The 22,487-nt window shown below is 37.7% G+C and overlaps 1 protein-coding gene and 1 long non-coding RNA gene across 5 annotated transcripts in view; one reads left to right on the top strand and one right to left on the bottom strand.

The window, feature by feature from the left end:
• Positions 1 to 22,487, bottom strand: part of Sorbs2 (sorbin and SH3 domain containing 2) — a 328,789-nt gene that overhangs the window by 286,026 nt on the left and 20,276 nt on the right. The gene's annotated exons all lie outside the window — the stretch shown is intronic.
• The window catches only part of LOC116069220, a 48,557-nt gene continuing 39,492 nt past the window's right edge, over positions 13,423 to 22,487 (top strand). For all 3 annotated transcript variants that reach the window (XR_004109918.1, XR_004109916.1, XR_004109919.1), the window contains exon 1: positions 13,423 to 13,702. This is a non-coding gene — a long non-coding RNA (uncharacterized LOC116069220). The remainder of the gene's footprint in view (positions 13,703 to 22,487) is intronic.

The raw sequence follows: 22,487 nt of genomic DNA, 5'->3' as shown, positions 1-22,487 counted from the left end.
AGGGAGGGAGAGAGAGGGAGAGAGAGAGACAGAGAGAGAGAGAGGAGCATTTGCTCTAGCGGATGCAGCCCCCTTTCATCTCCACAGGCACCCCATGCACATATGTGCATGAGCACATATGCACACACATAAGCATAGTAAAATCATTATTTAAAAAAAAAGCAAAGTTAAATCATTATTAAAAAGCATTGTGTATGTTCAACCCCAGATATTTTCTGCATTTTCTTCAAGTTCCTTTGATTGAGTTTATGTATTTCAATTCACTGCTACTGAAAGCCAATGGTTTATTTGCTCAGGGTTCATGAGATATTACCAGCTGTGACATTCATGCTATGGCAAAATGATGCAAAGCTCTTTCCAAAGCCATTATGGCTGAATTTAAATCTGCCTTTGGCATCTGTGAGTTGTATGCTTTTATAGAAATTATGTAATTTCTCTAAGTCTCCAGTTGTTCATTTGTGAATAACAATAGTTCCCATTCCTTGGAGAGCTGCAAGAGTTTTAAACCCACTGAAGGTTTTCAGTGAGATACCTGCCTGGAACATTCTATATATGAGACAAATGTCAACCACAATGTTGCTTCTAAAGATGTAAAGGAACAATGAAGCTTAATTTTTGTAGTGATTTTAGAGAGATATGAAATAGGAAATTATTTGGCATTTATGAATTTTGAATTAAAAATCCTTAATCTTCAGAGGAGAAAACACCAGCTCTAAGATTACTCTGGAGTTTCCACAAAGCAAATGCTAGAATGTAACACTGTGCCTGATGATAAAATAGTGCATAGTAGGAGATTCGGTGGCAAAATGCATAGTAGGAGATTCACTAATCCCTGTTGCCATAATGGTCCAAATTTATTTCCTGTTCACTTTTAGCTGGATACATGGACATTATCCATGCTCATCCAGGATAGTATTGTGGAGAGGCCAAGTTTCTGGTCAGTGCACACCCCTTAAAGCTCCTTTACCCCTCCAGAATAGCAACTCATATATAGTTGATGCTCTTTTCATGGCCTATCACAGTGTGTCTTTCCACTTCAGAAAAAGCTTATTAGTAGTATCAAGAATGGGATTTTCCAGGGCTGAAGAGATGGCTTAAACTTCCAGAGGAACTGGGTTTGATTCTTAGCACCCATATAGTGGCTCACAAACCTTCCGTAACTCACATATATGATACACAAACATATATGCAAGCAAAATACCCATACACCTAAGATAAATAATTAAATGATTTTTTAAAAATGTAATGGAATATTCTTTTGTTCTAGACTCCAGTACTTTTGCATTAAAAGCGTTTTTTTTTTCAGAATAAAAACATATATCTCTCAGTACCCTTTAAGTGAGAAATCTCTGCCATAAAACAACCAGTGTATTTAAAGCACTCTCTTCACCTTGGAAATATTTATGTACTTATACTTATAGTTATATGTATGTTTTATGGATAAATCATCTTAAAAAGTATTTTATAGGTTTCTTGGGTTTCATTGGTAGTTCTCCATTAGTTTGAATCCCCAAGATTTGGGACAGCTAGTCCACTGGGAAGATGTGTTCTATTTTAAACCATCATCAGGTTCTTAAAATTTCTTTATCCCTTGGAGATAGCACTTTTCATTTGGTTGAGTTTCTATTAAGGAAATGAGCTTTGCTAAGACTCTCCAGAAAATAAAAACTTATTTTGTTTTTATTTTCTTTCCTTCTTAGTTGTTGAAACTTGAGGTCCACGTTACAATACCAAGGGCAAACTGGAAGTTGCCCTAACCAACACTCAATACTGCCCCGACTGTGTGCTGCAGACAAAGATGAAGTCGATGACTGCAGTAAACTACCAAATTGGAGGGAAGATTTTTGGTCCTTGCTGTTTTAGGGTCATTATATGCAGTTCTAGAATCATGTAAGGCAGGCGTCTCTCCACAGTTCCAAGTCTAGACAAAGATACTATCGCCACACAACACTCTTTCTTGCTCTCCAACCTGTTTATCACCGCTGGACTGAGATGGGTCACAATTCAGAAGCTTGTACATCCTCTTCCTTATGTCTAAGTACAAAAGTATATATTCCAAGTTTGCTGTGGGTGCTTTCTGCTTGTAGCCTGGGACTCTGCTGCTCTTGTACTAGGAGACTGGATGTCTACATGCTGGCCTTTTCCTTTCATATGTAGTGTTCTCTTTAATTAATAAGACTATAATGCTCAAAGACTAAGTTTAGAAAATCAAGGTCACAGAAAGAGGCCAAGGTTCTCAAGTAAATAAAATTTTCATTTTTAAATAGTTTTGAATGAATGTGTGGTACTTCCTAGATTTTTTTAAAAAGACATGATATTATGGTCAAGGGAATATGTTTTCTAAAAGTTATTCTGGATGTGAAAATTGTACAGGCCAGTAGTTCTCTACATCAACTGAGATCTTGGAAGGACAACATTGTAATTATTCGCTTGTTCTCTACATGCCCTAGTGAGTTTATTACTCTTGGTATCTTCCATGGAGCAATCCCCTTGAACATAATTCCTTCTAACCAGAACCAGTTTTATCAGTTTCAAGGTTGTGATGAAATGCAAGAGTCTATGAGAAAGCTCTGCTACTCACCTCCACAAATGTAGGACATGACAGCACTATCTTGGTTTCATGAATTATCAGTCACTGTTAAATTAGTGTTAAGAATCTCATAATAAAATGGGAATATTCCATTACTTTTTTAAAAAAATCATTTAATTATCTTAACCAATACTCTTAACCATTAACGCATCTCTCCAGCCCTAGGAAATCCCATTTTTGATACTACTACTAAGCCTTTTCTGAAGTGGAAAGGCACACTGTTAAATTCATCAGTATGTTAATTTGAATCATTTCTTTTTTATTCCTTATTTGTGTGACTATACAGATGATGGCCTTATACAACTTTATGAGTTAAAGGCCCTAACAGGAAAATAGACTATTTAGGGTCTGTCAATCTAAGACAAATACCCTTCGCTGTCACAAGAACACCATCATCTCTTCTGATTTCTACAGAAAGGCTAGAGTCTTAGGGTTCTCTCCTGTATTCATTTTGAATGTCAGGAGGCAGTCTGAAGTATTGTAAGACTGTTCGAACTATTTTCATAATAGTTTCAGCAAGCCACAATGTTCTTACTAATCTATGTTAGGAAGGAAAAACTAGGGCTGGAGAGATGGCTTGGTGGTTAAGAGCACCGACTGCTCTTCCAGAGATTCTGAGAACAATTCCCAGCAACCACATGGTGGATTACAACCATCTGTAATAAGACCTGATGCCTTCTTCTGGTGTGTCTGAAGACAGTAACAGTGTACTCACACAAGTAAAATAAATACACAAATCTCTTTTAAAAAGAGAAGAGGAAGGGAAAACTATATTTTGAAGTTATTATAGGAGAAAGCTGGGGGAAATCATTGAAAACAAACCTCTGAAGCTCAGGAAGGTGTGTCAAAGATGGAATGGAGTCCTGGCCCCTGAACTTGAGAGAGGTGATGTCATGGAGCATGGACATCAGGCTTAAACAAACACTGTGTGTTAGCAGGCACCACAGGTAGACAGACATTGACCTTGGCTTAAGTGAAGTGTTGATACTAAGAGCCCATGGTCAGCCACATTGATGCTGGAAATGACTGCACTTGCTGTTATGAGCAATGAGTTACCTTATACATCTCTAGATTTTGTATGCCTCTGTTTACAAAAGAAGAATGGTTTTTTATTGTTTATTTGTTAAAGTTTCTTTGCATTAACACTTTTCAGACCATGAAAAGTCTTTTGCTAAGTTGTTTGAATTCTTACAAAAGACTATTCGATCCTTTTTAAGAGGGTTGTTTTGATATAAACTAAATAGTCATTGAAGTTGCTTATAAAACAGTCATTCATAAAGCAAGGCTTAAGAATAATACCTAATGTTCTACAAAAGAAAAATTAGCAACAAATAAGTGAATAGTATCCTATGAAAATGAAAATTTGAAATACACACAAAATGTAATACTATTAAGCACTAAAGAAAAATGGAGTTAAAATTTTCTCAACAAAATAGATAAACTTCAAATGCATAAGATTAAGTGAGGTCACAATTCTCCAGAAATTAAATAGTAAAAAACCCTGCATATTCTCTTTCATGTGCTGAATGATTCTAGCCAGTTATATAGGTAAGTGTATAAATAAATATGCACATGGATACAGTAGAACTGGAAGAAAGAAACAATAAAGGCTAAATATTAGAGGATGAAGAAAGATAGAATAAGGGTAATGGACATGAACTATGAAAGAAGTATGCTTTCCTGCTGGATTAAGATAACACTAATAGAGTATTGTATTTTTATTATTAAAAACATCTCACTTACTTGTAAGTCACTGCTCTCAAAGTACCAATATTATAGATATTTAACCCTAAGTAAACATATGAGGAAAATGAAATCCTAAAGTTTTGATCAAACCAGAAGATGATAATAAAATTAAATGTGGATATTTCTATTTTAAGTACTTTTCTTCTAATCATTTTCTGAGGAAAACCAGATTGATAAGAACGTAAAATTTGACTGTGGTGATATATATAGTTATCCTTTTACTTTCTGGGGGAAAAATATGTGGATTTTTTTTATTAAGAACTAGCTGATTTATTTCAAACTTAATCGTATCATGTTGTAAAAATAGGCAATCGTTTCATACAAAGGCATAGCAATATTTTGCATAGTTTCTTTTGTTTTACTTGGTAATGAGGAGTGGATTGATTTAGATGAGTTGACTAAACTTCTAGGCTGTGTGAAAATAGAATGTTGAAAATTAATTCCTGTCCATATGACTTAATAATCAAGGACCATGCAAAGCCCGAGAAAGTGTTATGCAATGGTGTTCAGTTCATAGATTCTTATGGTCCCTCAAGATGAGCCCCCTTCATCTCAAAGGGTTCCGAAGAACCACTATAGACGAAAATGGGAAGGCATACAAAGGAAGATGCCATCTCTAGCTAGATAATTGCCTGAGTCATTTCACAGGGGTTTCATGTTCAAAATCCTCCAATTCACTGTCATCGTAATAAACAAAAATAAATGAATGTATATATTTTCTGCCCTCGAGGTGATTGGGAAAACATATTGATTCAGTTTCTGAGCACTTGACATTATAAACAACTTAGAATGTTATGTGACAAATCAAAGCCCCAGGCACGCACTAACCTGTGCTGACTGCTATGAAATAAGCTGTCCGGTATTGCTGACATTTAACACCAATGATCATGCCATATTTGCTTTATGGACACAATGAGCCCATCTGGACGATCACATTTTGTAGTTCAAACAATGACTCATGGAAAATGAAGTTTGCATTTGCTAAAGTGACACAGAATTAAATTCAGGAACATCTTGCTGTGTTGAAATGGTTGCCATTTGAACAGCAACACAAAAGCTCTAGTTGAACTTTAAAAATGTACAAGGATGTTTTATTTTTTTTTCATCTAATTGGGAAAACAGAAGCAAACAAATAAAATAATCTTCCTGGGACCGATTTCACAGTTATATCCTATTACATAAACAAGTGTGATATAAAACAAAGCCATCATTATCACACCAAATTATGGAACAAATAAAGCCAAGTTTCTCAAGATGGCATCCAATAAAACATTACAAATAAGGCTCATTTTGCTTGTAACTTAAAAATATTTATGTACTATTTATGTGCCTTGATTTATGATCACCTAAAGGAATAATAGTGGCTTCTAAAAAGTCTATGCTAAAACTTTATCCAAAGATTCACTAAATAATACTTTAAACTTTTAAAAATTTGTCATGTGACATGTATGGGTAGTTTGCCTACATGCATACCTTTGAATAACTTGGATGCCTTTTGCCAGGGGAGGCTACGGATCTCTGGAACTGGAATAACAGATGGTTGTGAACCATCATGTGTGTACTGGACACCAAACCAAGGTCCTCTGGAAGAGCCGCTAGTGCTCTAATCCATTGAGAGATCTCTCCAGCTCCATGTAATTCTTTTAAGTCAAGTTGAAACCAATGCGGTTCACAAAGAATTCAACATGAGCCTGAACTCTGCTCTTCTGTGTTTTCAATGATTATGTTAAAAGTAAGTCTTAAGAAGTCATTTACCACTAATAATTTTTCCTATGTTGTTTTTCCTTTGAGGGTTCTTTAAATGAGAGTTTGAAGAAGATGGCAAGTAGATGGTTATTTTCAACAAGCCAGTAGCTAGAAACTTTTAGTAATTTATTACCAGCACAACTGAGGAAGGTTGTTGGTCTGGGGTTTAGATGTGTACAGACTGGGTGTACAGATGAGTTTTCAAAGACCCACTCATTCCAAAGGTTTACTTTGAAATTCTTCCCACTAATACTTTATTTGGAACTTTGAAGGTCAAACTAAGACCACGTTCACAGAGAAAACAACTTCACCTTTGTGATACACGACTATGAGAAAATGCTTACCTCTAAGTCACGCAGAATTCGCTTGTAACAGTTCGCCATAAATCTATGTACATTTCTTAATATTTACAACATGTAAACATTAAGTGTGTACAACTGTTGACATGCAAAGATTGAAGATTTAAAAAAAAATACCTCTACAGAATAACATAAGTATATACTACAGATTCTCCAGTTTGAACTTTTGTGGTTGTAGAGCCGGGTTCTTTTTATTGCAGACAATAACAGGGCAAAATTGCAGCATCCAACTACTGACAAGTAATTGTGAAAACAGGTCATAAGTTGCCTCATTGAAGTACTCATTTTATAGTAGGCAAATTTTAACTAAATATATATTCTCTACTTCCAGTTTCTGAAATGGAAATGCCTGCTTATACTCATCGTGGCTTCAATGCACCCCAGTTCAACAGGTTTTTAAAAGATTGTTTTTCCACACCAGCAGAATTTACATAATTTTTATTTCTTCACTTCTTAAAAGCACGCCTTTATAATCTGATCTACGGAATGACCACTGTACCGTGTTAACATTGAGAAATCACCTAGAAAGCACCTTGTTTTATAACTAGTTGTATGGGCGCAGGCTGAGGTGTTACTAGCCAGCTGATTCAGAAACTAACAGCCTCTGAATCAGTAACAATCTGAAACATGGGGCTGAAAGGCCCTATTATGCTATTGCCACGGACATAAGGTTACTGTAAATACTGCAGAAACCTAGGCCTGAAAGAATCTATTAAGTTAACATTATGCATTCTTGGGGTTCTGAGGTCTCTGAAACACATTCATCACTCAGTCCCAAATGACGTTTACAAATACCACAGAGCTCAACCTTCAGGCATCTCTGTTTCATTTTTTTTCCTGCCCCTCCCGTCCCCACTTCCTGTCTCAACATCTTTATCTAGCCTCTGTAATTGACCCTGACTGGTTGATTATCATGTGAAAAAATAGTGCTAAAAGTATTTATACACAATCTCTTTGCAATTAATGGGAAATGACTTTCAAGGGGCTATTTGACGATTCCTTCTGGTGGGGGAGAGCCTGCTATGTGTCTAATGGAGTTTCCCCCAGTATCCTTTGTTAGTGGTGTGTGGCAAATGGATTGAAAAGGAAGACAGGCTATGTAATGGATTGTGGCTCCAAAGACTAATGGAAGGAATATTTAAGGAAAGCAGAAGGTTGTCATGAAAGGAGAGGATGTCCCATAGACCAAGGTCATAGATACCACCTTTCATTTGGTCATCATGCATGGCAGATTAAATACTGTGTGTTTAATAGTTTAATATCAGAGTGTACATAAATTATGCTTTGCAATACAATCATGTTCTCTCTGTATCTTTGGAAAAATAATAAAATAAAGCTCTCTTTCTTTCTCTCTCCCTCTTCCTCCCTCCCCTTACCCCTATCTCCCTCTAGTTTATACAGGTGTTAAAAACCTTCTTATGTAACAAAATGAATAGTGGTTTTAATGGAGAGACTTGAATGCAGCATTTGTTCTGAAGGCATATTGGCTCTGAATCATGGCCCCTGCACCCCCTGTACACCTGACACCCCAGGAAGTATTTTCATACAGTGGGAACCTGGGGATGTTTTGCCTTTGGTAAGAAGCCTAGTGAAGAGCAGTTTCAAAGATCAGTATAACAGCATGGGATTGTCCTTGTCCTAGGGAAGAAAACCATTTGTGAAGACATACAAGTCAGATAAGAAAAAAAATAGCAGATTTGGCTGTAGTCACACACTGATGTCTGATATTTATTTCTCTGATTGATTTTCTCTCATTTTCCTTCCCTATTCTCTCTCTTAATTTTCTCTTTCTTCTGGAAATATTTATTGATTATTTCCTATACACTGATGGGGGAAATGGATGTAACAACTCCTGCCTTGAAGGGGCATTAGGTTGAATAAAAGAGTGACATTAATCAAATGGTCACTTTACAGGATGTGTCACTGAATAGGAAGATAAATGCTATGAGCAAAAGGAATGCAGCCCTGAAAGAGGGGTAAACAAACTGAGGGATTCAATTTTGATCGATTGTGTTGATGGTTTGACATCTTGCAATCAGGAAAGCTTGGGTGGGGAGGGACCATGTGTTCTGGAATCTGAAGAATGCAAATTAACTACAGGGAAGTAATCTGGAGGAGGAGATGGCAAGCACAAGGCCCACGGTCAAGGATTTATGTGAACGTGTATGGCAAGAAAGCAGAGCAGTAAAGAAAAATTGGTTTAAGAGAATTTGGGTAAGTAGGGGCTGCACTGCGCTAGGAAGTGACTGAAGGGTTTTAAACCAGTGTGATCAGATTGTCATTTCATCTTTAAAGAGCTACTTAGACCACAGTATGAGTCATAGGCAAGAAGGAAAAAATAGTAATTGCAAGGAGTCTAAATTAGGAGGGCATTTCGGAGTCTAGGCTGAAGATGGTGGATTTTTATACAAAAAGCACTAGAAATAAATTAGAAAAATGGGGACACTTCCAGCTAGACAAGCTGTAGCTATGGCTCCCCTCCAGGCAGCCACTGGAAATTACAGTAAGAAGAAGGGCTTCCTGTTACTGTGACCCTGCAAATCATCTTTCCAAGGTTTCTTTTGAGTTAAATCCATTCAGATACTTGCTCAGGGAAACCTTATTAACAATTGTCATTGAATTGATCAACTTAGTCATGTGATATAACAGCTCTTCTTATGGGCTATTTCTTAAGTAGTTTGCTAGGCAGAGAAGCCCTGTATGGCAAATGAGGAATTTGATGTCTAAAATCTGATATTCTTAAGTACATTGCATTATCAATAGAGGTCCTCACTGGAGGGAGTTAAACTTCGTGTTGGGGGCATTATTCATATCTGGAGGCATTTGGTTCATCACAGCTCAGTAAGTGAGAGCTACTGGTAAATCCTGTGTCGAAGACAGGGAAGTGATGGAACATCCTCTGGTGAATGGAGTGAGCCCTCCCAACAGCAAGGGATGATCTGATTACAAGTGTTCCAAGTCCCACGGCTGAGAAATGCTGGCTTTCCCAAACAGGCTGGTAAGATTTCCATTTATCATGACATGGCACACAAAACAAAATTTTCATCAGTCATGGAAATGAAATGAAGATTTAAAAAAAAAAAAAAACAGAAGAAGAAGCAGCTGATATATGCTAGCAATACAGGTTATTTGCAATTCTTGGGTATATATTCAACCCGTATTTACAAAGTGCAAAATCAAATAAAAGTGCTTGGTAGAGAAGACAATGCATTAATATCTTTTTCCACAGATTTGTTTATTTGTAGTGTTTCTGTCACAGCAAGCATTTTATAAAGCTTTTTCTTTGGAAACTATTGACTATTTGATCCTGCTATCAGATAACGTAATTCATTTTCTTGTTCGAACATTGAAAGCTGGAGAAGGAGACATATTATGTGTGATAAAGTGAGCTTATAGTCTAGTGGTTTGGTGTCAATTCTGACTTGTAGTTAACTTTGTTAGGCCCTCATGTTGGCTAGCTTCTGTTTGAATCACTAGATCTCCTCCATCTTTGTACCCGGCATGGCTGATCGGTCTCTGTATTGGTTTCAACACACACTTCCACTTTCTGGCCTCAAGGAGGCTTAGACAATAAGAGGTGAGTAAGGAACATAGGTTTGGGTGGCTCTTTCCTTTCCTCTGTTTTCCCTGAGTAGTCACAGGAGTCTGATAACATCCCCTCATAGGTCATTTTCAGCCCTTTGCACAGCTCTTACCCCCTCCACATTCACCTAGGATTAGAAAAAAATGGCAGTATATTACAACATCCTTTGTGTGATAATTATAATATGGTTAAGCCATGGAAAGTAGTCTTGTTCCTAAACTCTCACTGACCTATTATTCACCTTTAATTGTTGCCTGCTGCTAGCCTGATGACTACAATGTACATTGTTATGGCTCACATGTTCCTAAGGATTGACAAAGATTGTGTATTTGGTCACGAAGTGTCTTGCACTTGGTAAACAAATGATACATATATGTATGCCAATTAGAATGAATCAATAGATGTGGCCTTGGTACTCAAAAGCCTTCATAAAATCAAAGTATAAGACTGAAAAAACTGGGCTGGAGAGATAGGTCAGCGGCTAAAAGCACTGATTGCTCTTCAAGAGGTCCTGAGTTCAATTCCCAGTAACCACATGGCGGCTCACAACTTTTGGTGATGGGATCTGATGCTCTCTTCTGGTGTATCTGAAGACAGCCACAGTGTACTCATAAAAATACAAATAAATAAATCTTTTTTTAAAAAGGCTGAAAAAACTGTAAGTGCCTAGATAGTAGATAATTCTGCTATCAGTAGAGTATTACACAGGTTATTACAATGGGGGTAGGGGTTACTCATAAATAATTCAATCTATGTTGAAGCCAAAACTCCCCTTTTTATGAGCCAGCAGTTAACCCACTCCCCAAACATTAATTCATTATTATTTAATTCAATCTCTCATTTAATTAGAGATTAAAAGATATTGCTCAGATGTTTTATTCTATGTTCTGTACAGAAATCACCCCAAACCATTCTATTTCCACACTCACAGGACAGTCGTGAAAGTGCCATCATCCCTCAGCATCTATGGGGTACCACTTGCAAGTCACTCCTGTAAGTTGACATAGAATTTGCATATGCCCCCCACAGTCTCACATATTTCGGATCCCCTCTAGATCATTTTCAATGCCTGACCCAATGTAAATGCTTTGTAAATACGTATTACACTGTGTTGTTGAGGGAGTTGTGACAGGAGAGTTTAGTGCATGGTCAGTACAGACTCAGCTTTTTTTTTTCTTGAAAACTTTTCATCCACAGATACAGACCCTGCAGACCCACATCTTAGGCTGCGTGGAATTCATAGTTAAGTATCTCTGTGCCATGGCTCTTCATGAAGACAAACAGCCTCAAACCTCACAGGGCCCACTTATTAGATCTGATGAATGAACTCCCTCTAGATTTCTGAACCCGAGTTTCAGGACCTGATCATGAAATTTGAGGCATCTAGTGACAATTGAAGGACTCAATGTATTATGTCTCTGCCTCTCTCCTTCCTTCCTTCCTCTCTACTTCTTCCTCTAGAAGAGCCGTCAAAAGTGAGAAAAGTAGAACCCATCACAAAAGATGCTATTTAAAAGGAGTCTACTTTGCAAAGATGTGTGCTGGCAAGACTAGAGCAGCTGATATAGTGGGTGTGCTCCAGTATTGACTGGAAATCTTTATTTCTGTGCTTCTTCTCCCATCCTTAATGTGAATGTCTGAGAGATTTGCCAAAGACAATGCCCATTGGATCCTTAATGAGAAATTACTTGCTGAAGGTTATATGTGAGGCATGAGCTTTGCTTTCTCAGTGTCTTTGTTTGTCCACAGTCCCAACCACATCTCTTACCTACATCACACTGTTTCCAGAGGAACTGCAAATCCCTTAGTAGGATAAATGTTATTTCCTCCTCTGATGCTTATTAACTCAGAAAAACACAGTAAATGATTTTGGCTATACAATGATGCATGAAGAAATCTGCTGCTATTAGGAATTAACATACAAGGACAGTGCTTCTCAACCCATGAGTTGTGACCCCTTCGTGGGGTTGAAAGATCCTTTCACAGGGGTCGCCTAGGACCATCAGCAAATACAAATATTTATATTCCATTCCATAACAGTAGCAAAAGTACAGTTATGAAGTAACAACAAAAACAATTTTATGGTCGGGGTCACCTCAACATGAGGAACTGTGTTAAATATTGTGGCATTGGGAAGGCTGGGAGCCACTGCTCAAGAAGGTGACTTAGCCTCGGTGTGTCATATTTTTTCATTAATCTTGTTCAATGATATTAATGGTGACATGTGAGAAAAAAAATACATGAACTACTATTATATCAGATACCAAGAGTTCTTCTTGAAAATTAGAAAATCAGTTTAAATGGGGTTAGCATATTAGATAGTGATATCACATGGTTTTAAATATTAGCATACTCTTAAAGTCATAATTCTAAATTGAGAATGCTAAGGATATTTAAATAGTTTTTCATGGTTGCAACAAAAAGGGACTTTTAAATTCACTCTTTTCTCCTGCTCTTGAATGGCCAGATAAAAATCAGAGCCCCAGCCGGTTCCCACATCTCTGATGTGAGCTCACATTCTGTGTGCTGGCTGACCTAATGGGAGCCTGAGGCGGATCAGTTTACTGGAGCACAGGGTGTCTCTGTGCCTCGACTTGTGGACCTGCGTCTGTAGCAAGTCCAGTCATATACTACACACCTACTTTGCCTGTAACTGGAGACTGCTGATGCACAATGGTGCTGAAAGAAGTGTACCTTCCCCGCCAAGGGACCTGTAACAGATCCTCCTGCATCTAGAGTTGCCACACAAAGTACCCCCATCCCATCCTTAGTAGTGCCTGAGTGATTGACAGTATTAGGAAATAGAATAGAATGAACCATGTGTGTGTGGTAGACTGGCTCTGACCACTCCACATTCCCCAGGTGGGATGTAACTGAAGTCTTCCGTGTTTTTATTTTTGAAAGAATAAACAACTGGCAAATTGAAAGACGTTTCTAAGAAAATATTTGGGAGGTTTTACTAGATTCCCACAAGAAGCTGGGACTGTGCAGACTTAACGTTTAAATATTGACATTTAATAACGTTAACTCTACCCCTCTGAAGAAAAGATGGAGGAGGGGATGCTGCTATTCCCTTCCAGATAAAAACAACAGAGACATCTCTATGAGTTCATAGAATGCGGTGGCAATGAGGACAGACTGGCAGGTGCTGCTCAGTGAGACCCCTTTATGAGATTTCCTGTCACGAGGGTCTAAATATTAAATAGATTGGAAAGCTGTGAGCTTCTTCTATCTTTGACAAAAGCCCCTCGGTGTGAGGCAGGATTGGAGGAAAATGTCACCTTTCTTGGCAATTACCAGCCTAACTTCCTCACTGAGCAGGCAGAAGGTCATTGCTGATAAAGGAGGGGAAAGCAGCTAGCCCCTGCTCTAGTGCTACTTTGATTTATGTGTGCCTTTCAATTTTTTTTTTATGGCTCTTGTTCTCATAGACAGTAGACGGCTCTGTTTATCTCTCCCTTTGCAGCTTTAATCCCCCCTACCCCCACTCAGCCATTCCCAAATTGAGGATAATAGCAATACCACACCATGAGGCTTAGCTGAGAATATCTTCGAGGACCTGACAGCCATTATAGGCCTTAAAAATATACAACACATGTGCCGGAGCTGTGCACATTAACTATTCCTTGACAGAAACTTGCTTTTAGAAGTAAAGAGCAACGTGGAACCTGTGAGATGGTAAGTGCCTCATTTGGGGGGAGAATATACATGTTAAGGGTGGGAGAAATTGTGAGTGAGGGATTAAGGTATTTTAGTTGAACATAATAAATAGAAACAACTTCTATGGTAAGGCACCAGTTTGTAAAGACCTAGAATTCATAGGCTGCAGGCGTCACTTCCCCAGGGTATAGTCCTGCAGCCAGACACTATGCTTAACTGCTATTTTGAATTAATACTTTATGTAAGATAATTTGCAAACATTTCTTCAGCATTTCAAATGGATGACTCTGGTTCAAAAAAGAGTAGTCCTACATTCTTTGACACTTACAGTTTTTACTGCCAGAGGCTAAGTTGAAGCAAGATGTAAACTCTGGCTGAAGCTTTTTATTTTTTGCCTTTGAGAAAAGCAGTTCATGTCTCTGAGCAGTTCTCTCCTTTGTGGACTGGGGATGCTAACATGAGTGGTCAATTGGATTTGAGGAGGGAAGTAATAATCTTCAAGTTGGAGGGTTGACAGAGTCTGGCAGATTATGATTAGATCCTGAACAATGGCTTTTCTTCTTCCATTTTTTTTCCATGTTAGCCTTGGATCTATGTTTCTTGGGCTAACCACAAGCCTGTCCCTTTTTCCAGTGTAATTAATTCTCTCATATCAATGTTAACACAAGTGTTTACAAAGAAACTCAGCTGAAATCTTATTGGCAATGGGTACTCATTGCTGTAATGATAAGTCTCCTGAAGAGAGGTTTAAGAATAGGCTACATTTCAACAGGTACAAGGGCATACACCTTTAATCTCAGCACTTGGGAGGCAGAAGCAGGTGGATCTCTTTGAGTCTGAAGCTAGCCTGATCTACATAGTGAGTTCCAGAAAAGCCAGAGACCCTATCTTGAACAAACAAAGCAAAAAAGAATATACATACTTATAGATAAAAAGACATGCAATGGAGAGGCCTCCCCACTACCTTAGATATGACATTGGGGTTCTAAACTTAACTTTGTAAATTAAAAACATCTAAAATTTGCCTAAGAGGATGAAAAAAATGTTCTTACATCTCCTTAGAAACCCAAATCTTAAAAGCAGTTGATTCCCACAGAAGATTTCCCACGGAAATCTCATTAGCAAATAAACATATATTAGCACATTTGTTGGTGATGTGTCCTACCTCTGTAGGGTGGATTGTGTGTTTTACTTTATCCCCATCATGTAAAGCAGAAGTGTGAATTAAGAAGGTCACAGTGAGTATTTGTGGGTTGAGCACATTATAGTGTAAGGACAGTTAAGTAAGTACAGAAGATACACACCTGCCTGCAAGGAGCTGGCTCAGGACATCAAGAAGAGAGGGGCTCATAGTCTCGGTGAATATGGGCTTGCTGGTGAACAGTCAGGAAAGGTTTGTCTCTTAGGAGTTCAGCAAAACAAAGGCAGAGACAGAAACATTACTCTGATGATGCTTTTAAGTGAATATTCACAGCATGCAAACAGTGGGGCATAGGCATGTTAAAAAGATGTTACATTTAAATCCATAAGAAAGATGAAACCAAGGCAGAAGTAAGTCACCACGATATATGCACACAGATTTGCTTGCATTTGTGACGCATTAGCAGGCACAGTCTTTACTTTTCTCGTAAGCACTGTGATTTGCTGAAGGCAAATTCAAATTACATTTCCCAGAAGGCACTGTTCTGGTTTGAAAATGAACTCTTCCTCTACAGTTATTCGTTTTTAAAATGCATGAATGTTAACTTGTGTTTCAGATTCTTTGAGTGGGAGATTAAAGAGTACTAAATAGGATACAAAATAGTACCCAGAAATCATTATGCATCTCGAAATATATATAAATGCATATTTGATAAGGTATATAGTCCATTTGTGTACATATTACATATTTTCATGATATTTTATAATTATTAAACATCAAATGTTACTTTCTCATTTTAATGTTTATGGAGTGATGAATGTGTTAGATTCAGGACTAGATCTTCAGGTAATGGGCGGATAGCCAGGAAAGAAAGCAGCCCCAATTCCAACATCATAGGGTTATAATCTAAGATAGATATTATAGGCAGATGATACTGGGTTTGAAACAGGGTCTCACTCCACAGTTATGGCTGGCCTGAAACTTAGTATGTAGATCAAGCTGGCCTCAAACTCATAGATAGGCCCACTTGTCCTTGTCTTATGGTAGGATTAAAGGCATGCACCACCATGTCCAGTTTGTCAAATAACATTTTAAAGAAATCACAGATACAGTATGGAGATTGACTGTGGGGAACAAGCTGTGTGCTGAGGTTGGCATAGTCATTGGAACACTGGTAGCCCCTAAGGACAAGGACTGACATTTCTGTGCCACATTTTGTCACTGACAAAATAACTGGGCAAACAACCTTTAGGGCAAGAAGGTTCATTGTGGATCTCAGTTCAGAGGGTTCAGTCCAGGGTTGGAGGGAGGTTGAGGAGGAGGACGAAGAGGAGGAGGAGGAGGAAGAAGAGGAGGAGTAAAAAGGGGAAGAAAAGAAGAAGGGAGAGGAGGAGGAGGAGTAAAAGGATGAGTAAAAGGAGGACGAAAGGAGGAGGGAGAGGAGGAGGAAGAAGAGAAAGAGGAGAAGGAAAAAGAGAAGAAGCAGCTACTACCACGTACAATATACTCCATCAACACATGGCTCTTTGCTTGCTTCCTTGTTTTTGAGGCAGGGTTTCTCTGTGTAGCCCTGGCTGTCTTGGTACACACTCTGTAGACCAGGCTGGCCTCCAACTCAGAAATCCACCTGCCTCTGCCTCCCTCAGCACTACTGCAGTGATTTATTTCTCCCAACCAATACCACTTTCTAGTGTCCACATCCTTCTAATAATACGCTATTCCATTAATAACCAACTAGTAGATTATTCCACTCATTATATCAGTGCCCTCATGATCCACTCATTTCCCCAAAGTCCTACATCTGAGCATAGAACTGAGATCTAAGCCCTCAACAAAAGACTCTTTGGTAATGTGTGTTTTGGAGGTGGGAGTCACTTCTATGTCCTAACAAGTCTTTGTGATCTACAGTGGTCAAAGTTTTCTAGCATGCTTTATCAATCCCTTTGGATTTATTCTAACCAGTCACACTCAGCAATTGTTAGTTCAACTCTGTGATACTTTAAGGAACCAATTTCACATAATCCAAAAACCAATTCATCTTTGTCTGCCTTCTATAGTTGAGTTTGAAATTGAATGCACTAAAACATTGTCAATATATTTTACTATAGGTCAACCCTGTTTGAAGACATTGAAGGAACTTTTCAAAGCACACACATAAACATACACACAAATGGTTAAATATACTTTTAAATTTTTTAAGTAGTAAAACAGGATGAAAAAGGAGGCTTGTTTTATCTTTCAAATCTCACACCAGCCTCTGTAAAATGCAGAGACATAAAAGAATTGACCTGGCCATGTGGCTGTGAGGAATCAGAAGATGTGTGCAAAGTACCTGCTGCTTTTACCTGACACACAGGAGTGTGCGATGAATATTTCCTGCTGGTATTGTCATTGTTTTTGTATAAGAACCTACACATTATACTGAAGCCTTAGGAAATGTAATTTTATACTTGTTTTGGGGGATCTTTTAAATCCCTTCCCTGCAGCCACCAAGGAAAAGAATCTGCAGTTGTAATGTATATCATATTAGAGTTTAAAAACTAGCACCTCTCCCACACTTTACATTGGGATATTTCTAACCTTTTGAATTCTCTCTACTAATGAATTTCTCCTTGTTCCTGAATCTCCCAGTTCAGAAACCACAATTCATGAAATGTGATCTGTTTACTGAACAGCGCCTTTGGTTTCCAAAACAATTTAAAAAAAATCATAGTTTTCTAAAGAATGTTTTGAATTTGTTGTTTATTAATTAGTTTATTAATATAACATATTTTTAAAATCCCAAACCCTTTGAAATTCATGTTTCTGTGAAGTTCTCTGTCATATTATGTTTTGTAATAGGATAGATAACTTCATGATTTGTGAAGTTAGAGACTAGCACAGAATTGTTTTACAATGATAAAATCATCTTGACTTTATACAGTATAATTATGTGAACATTCTCTATATAACTGAATACATTATGGTTGTGATAAAGAATGAGTAAAGGGACTTTCATTACTATTCAATATAGGAGTCAGGGGAAGAAAAATAAGGAGTGAGGGAGAAGAGTGAGAAAAGAAAACTCTTTTCTTTTGTTTGTTTGCTTGCTTGCTTGTTTTGGAGACAGGGTTTCTCTGTGTAGCCTTGGCTGTCCTGGAACTCACTCTGTAGACCAGGCTGGCCTCCAACTCAGAGGTCTGCCTGCCTCTGTCTCCTTTAGCACTAATTAAAAAGCTAAGGAGAAAGTTTCATTCTGAAAAGGTTATAGTCTGTTATGGTGAGTATTTTACTGCAAAAAATCACTCCCCAAATTGTTGAAAACAATTAGGTTAAGTTTATTCAGAAGACAACTAAAACTGTGGTTTTGTCATAGAGACAAGAAACTACACTCAAGTTCAGTACATGTGCAAAATAGAGTTTTGTAGATTAGGAGCATAGTTGGGGGTCAGTGGGTAGAAAATGAAAGAGGAAACATCAAGGCTAGACGAGACTTCTGCTGCTGCTACTTTATTTAAAAATAAAACTAAACCAAAAAGGAACTTGCAGAGATCAGGCCAGAGTGATAAGATATAGAGGGTGGGACGTCAGGAACTTGTCAGATAGCAATGATGATTGGATAACAAGAGTGGAAGAGTTTCCCTCTACTGACTGTCAGAATTCTTTTTTTTTTTTACCTTTCATTTTTTAATTTGTTATATTCTTTAAAATTTATAAAATATTGTAACAATGAGTATTATAAAAATTGTTTGATATAAAACAACAATCAACTGAACAGTCTTATGTAGATGCTTTTTTACAGCAATACTAAAACTACATACACTTGTTTCAATATAAATTTGAAATAACTCTAAATATATTAACTGTACATTTTGAAATAATACACTTACTACTAGTATTTTTTAAATAACATAAATAGATAAAGTCTTTTTGTTTCTTTGTTTTGATTTTAGTAGAGATTAAAATTTTGGCTCTTACTATGGTACATGCCTAAAATAAGAACAATTTTTAGACATTGGATTTCATTGTCATAAGGCTGTACTTCAATGACCCTCACATCACCAAAGGATTTTACTTCCATCATAGCTAAGCTGAGAGTTGATAGTTCTGCTGTGCCAAGGAATGAATTGTAGGCATGATTTTTGGATACAGATTTCCTGCTATGGTCAAAGCTATTTGACTTGAGTGAGTGACTTCATTCTTAGCCCACAGAGAACAAGTTACATTCATTTAAGAAATGGTGTGTGTATTAAGATGGACTATCCATAAAGTCATTCACCAACTGTTTCAATGAACAATGGTTCTGCTTGGAGGGTGGCACGGACATTAGGTGAGGGTAAGAATCTGGTTCATTGGCTGTGATGATTTTGAAAAACATTCACCTTGCCTAAATACTCAAGGTCTGAGACTCAAGTGGTACCAGAGTAAACTCAAGTCAGGAACAGCAGAGAAAGTCTTTGGATGATCAAGAGTCTATGTTTATAACAGTTAAGAGAAAGTACAACAATGAGATGAATGTGCCACTCCAATCCCTGAGTGTACCTTAGTTTGGAAATATCCTTGAAGTGCTTGCTACCAAACCAACTCCTAATACTTAGTAAACCAATTATTGGGACAAAGGCACCTCAAGGTTCTAAAGAAAGAAATTGCTTTAAAGCAGCCAGAAACTAAACTTAGCGGAGAAAGTGAATGAGAAGGAGTTTAAGGAACAGCAGCAGATAAAGAAGAAAGTGAAAGTTGACTAATGAGGACTTGGAGAAGTCTCAGAGATGTTCATAGGTACAGAAGGGGGTGTTATCTTTGAATGACCCACACATAGCTTTCAGTGTCATCCTGACAGTTGCCAACAAGTAGGAGTGGCTCATTCTACTATCTTCATTATTCTGTGTATGGAAGATGATGCTGTATGCCTTGGCCAGTTGACTACTGTCTCCATTCAAAAAATAGAAATAAAAATCCAGATACATTCAACTATTAAGTCAGCTAAAAATAGATCTATCTCAAATGAGCATGTCTTGCTGAATCAAGCCAACTGTGTGGCCTTTCTTCCCCAGATAGTGTCAAGTTTTTATTGCAAACTGTGAAGAGGACAGAGTCATCTGAATGTGATGTCACTGTTGGCAAGCCTCTGAGGCCAGCCTCTGGCAACAGCTCAAGTAAGGGCCAGTCCCAAATTAGATGAGGCCAACTCCGTGTCTGTTTATCCTGTGCTACCATGATTTGTTCTGACAGAACCTATCTTATCCTAAAGCTAATAAAAATATTCTTTAGATTTCTATCACCCACTAGAAACATAACTATTCATATCACTTTGTCAGTTAATCTCCTGTGTTAATTTTTTAACAGTTGTGGAGGAAAACAAACAGAATTCGTTGAAATCTTCTGGTTCAAAATACATCTAAAAATGTCTTCATTTGCTAAAAGGTAGTTTTTTATGTCTACAACATGAAGAACATGTTTGGTTCTTGGGCAGTCAAAACAATCATGGACACTTGCAGCTTTCAGAGAAACTAAGTTGATTCAATATCACTGTGTAGACTAATAACTAGTTTCCTGGTAGAAGATTGGAATTACTTGCTCCAGCCATGCCTTCAAAGGCAAAGCAGACTGAGGGGTAATTATATTTTCATGTGTTGGCGAAAACACTATCTACCCAGTGATCTTATGTCTGCTTGAACATTACAGGATTTGCATAGTATTATTGTAGAATTATCAAGTATGGTGTTCACCACAGCCTATTGAAATAGGACAGTGTTTAAATGATCTTAGAGAGTCTATCAGTTTGTGTGCACATATGTGTGTTTGCTTAATAAAGAACACAAACTGGGTGACTTATACAATGGAAATGATCTCATAGATCTGGAATCCAGGAGGTTGGAGACAAGGCTATGGAAGGGTGGTTTCCTTCTGTGGTTAAGGGGACAGATCTGTTTTCTGCCTCTCCCTGATTTCTAACAGTTTGTCACACATGCTTGGCATTCTTTGGCTTGAAGCACATTACCCTATTCTCTGCCTTTGTCTTTACAAGGTGTTCTTCCCATGTATGTCTATGTCAAAATCCTCTTTGTTTATAAGAACATCACTTGCTCTGGCCTAAGAGTCTACCCTATTTCACTATGACCTCATCTTAACAGCCTATTTCCAAAAAAGATCACATCCTGAGATACTGAAGGTTAGAATTTCAAAATATATTTTTGAGGGTAATGGATACAATTTAACCATTGCAGTGGTACTTTGGTGAAAGTAGGTCATATAAAATTAGAATCTTTACTGAAAAGATAATAAAGCTTAGCTGCACGCACGAGTTGACTTTAAACTGGCTTTGACTCTCACTATCTCTGGTCTGCTGGACCACACACTTCCCAGAGACTCTAGTTTTGTTTTAAATCAAAAGTATTTTCTTCAAAATATTTTTCCCTATAGAAAAAAAGTAAAACAACAACAACGACAAAAACCCAATCTTTAGGGAAGCTGCATCATCAAACCTTTCCAGGTGGGTTAATTGCAGTTGTCCCCTCTATTCCGTGGCTGAGCTATCTTCTCTTTTAGCCTTTGTATCTTTCTTCTCATGACCTCTTTAGCTACTATATTTAGCTACTATATTTAGCTACCTCAGAATTGTTTGCTTGAGAGAATATATATGAAAAGCACTCTTGAATAGGAGTCTTCAGTGTAAACCCTTTTGGACAAAAACACCCAGGCACCTTTCTAGCCACCCAGGGACTCCGATTGGTAGAGCCAACCAAAGCTACTCTTTGAGAATAAAGGAGATCCAATTTTCCTTACCTTAGAAAATGTATTATTTTTCTGAATGCCATGTGCAATTTCACATAGAAAAAAAAACAATATTTGATAGAGAAATCAAAAAAGTTGTGAACATTCACCTCGAACCAAACATTCAAACCGTGGTTCCTTTTCCCTAAAGACTGTTTATATAGTCCTCCATATGCATCTAGACTCCTCTATCTACAAGGTCCTTGATTGTGACTTTTCCAGACAGTTTGTGACAGAATCAAGCAACTTTTGAATTATTTGTATTTGGCAGTGCCTATTATGTATCAAATAGTTTCTGTCTCTGTGTCAAATCCAATAATTATAGATGTCAAAATAGAATGATGTCGAAACTGAAATGAGTGAGAAATGTATCTGTTGCCCAGTGGGTAGTTGGATAAAACCTAAGCCAAATTAAATAATGGAGAGGCGTTTGTGTTATAAAGCCACAAGGATTTAATCCACAGTAGCTATTATTTCCACATGTTTCTGTTCTACCATTGAGGTTGAGTATTTTTGCAGCAGAATTTCCAACTTATTGCTGCCTGTTTAAATACCACTTGTCTCATAACGCAGAGCTACATGAAAGATAATACCTAAGACAGAGATTTCTTGAATTTTGTACAAGTTTACTCTCCACCCCCCATGTTTATTGACATATAGGTTTCAATGTGCTCAAAATAATATCAAGTACACAAATCATCCCCATTGTGTATTAGCACTATTCTAACTGTGTGGATGATGTCAGGTCAGATCATCAGGGCAAGCCCCAACAGAGAAGGACACCACTTCATTGCTGTGTAGCCATTGTGAGTACCCAAGCTGACTCCTTAGGCATATGAACAGTCAAATTGTGGTCTTGGGCAATTTATGAGATCATCTTCCACCTTTACCATCATCACTGAAAAACAA

The sequence above is a fragment of the Mastomys coucha genome, unplaced genomic scaffold, assembly GCF_008632895.1.
Source record: "Mastomys coucha isolate ucsf_1 unplaced genomic scaffold, UCSF_Mcou_1 pScaffold22, whole genome shotgun sequence".
Taxonomy (NCBI): Eukaryota; Metazoa; Chordata; class Mammalia; order Rodentia; family Muridae; genus Mastomys; species Mastomys coucha.
The sequence above is the reverse complement of the archived record's forward strand: the minus strand, read 5'-3'. Positions and strand labels throughout refer to the sequence as shown.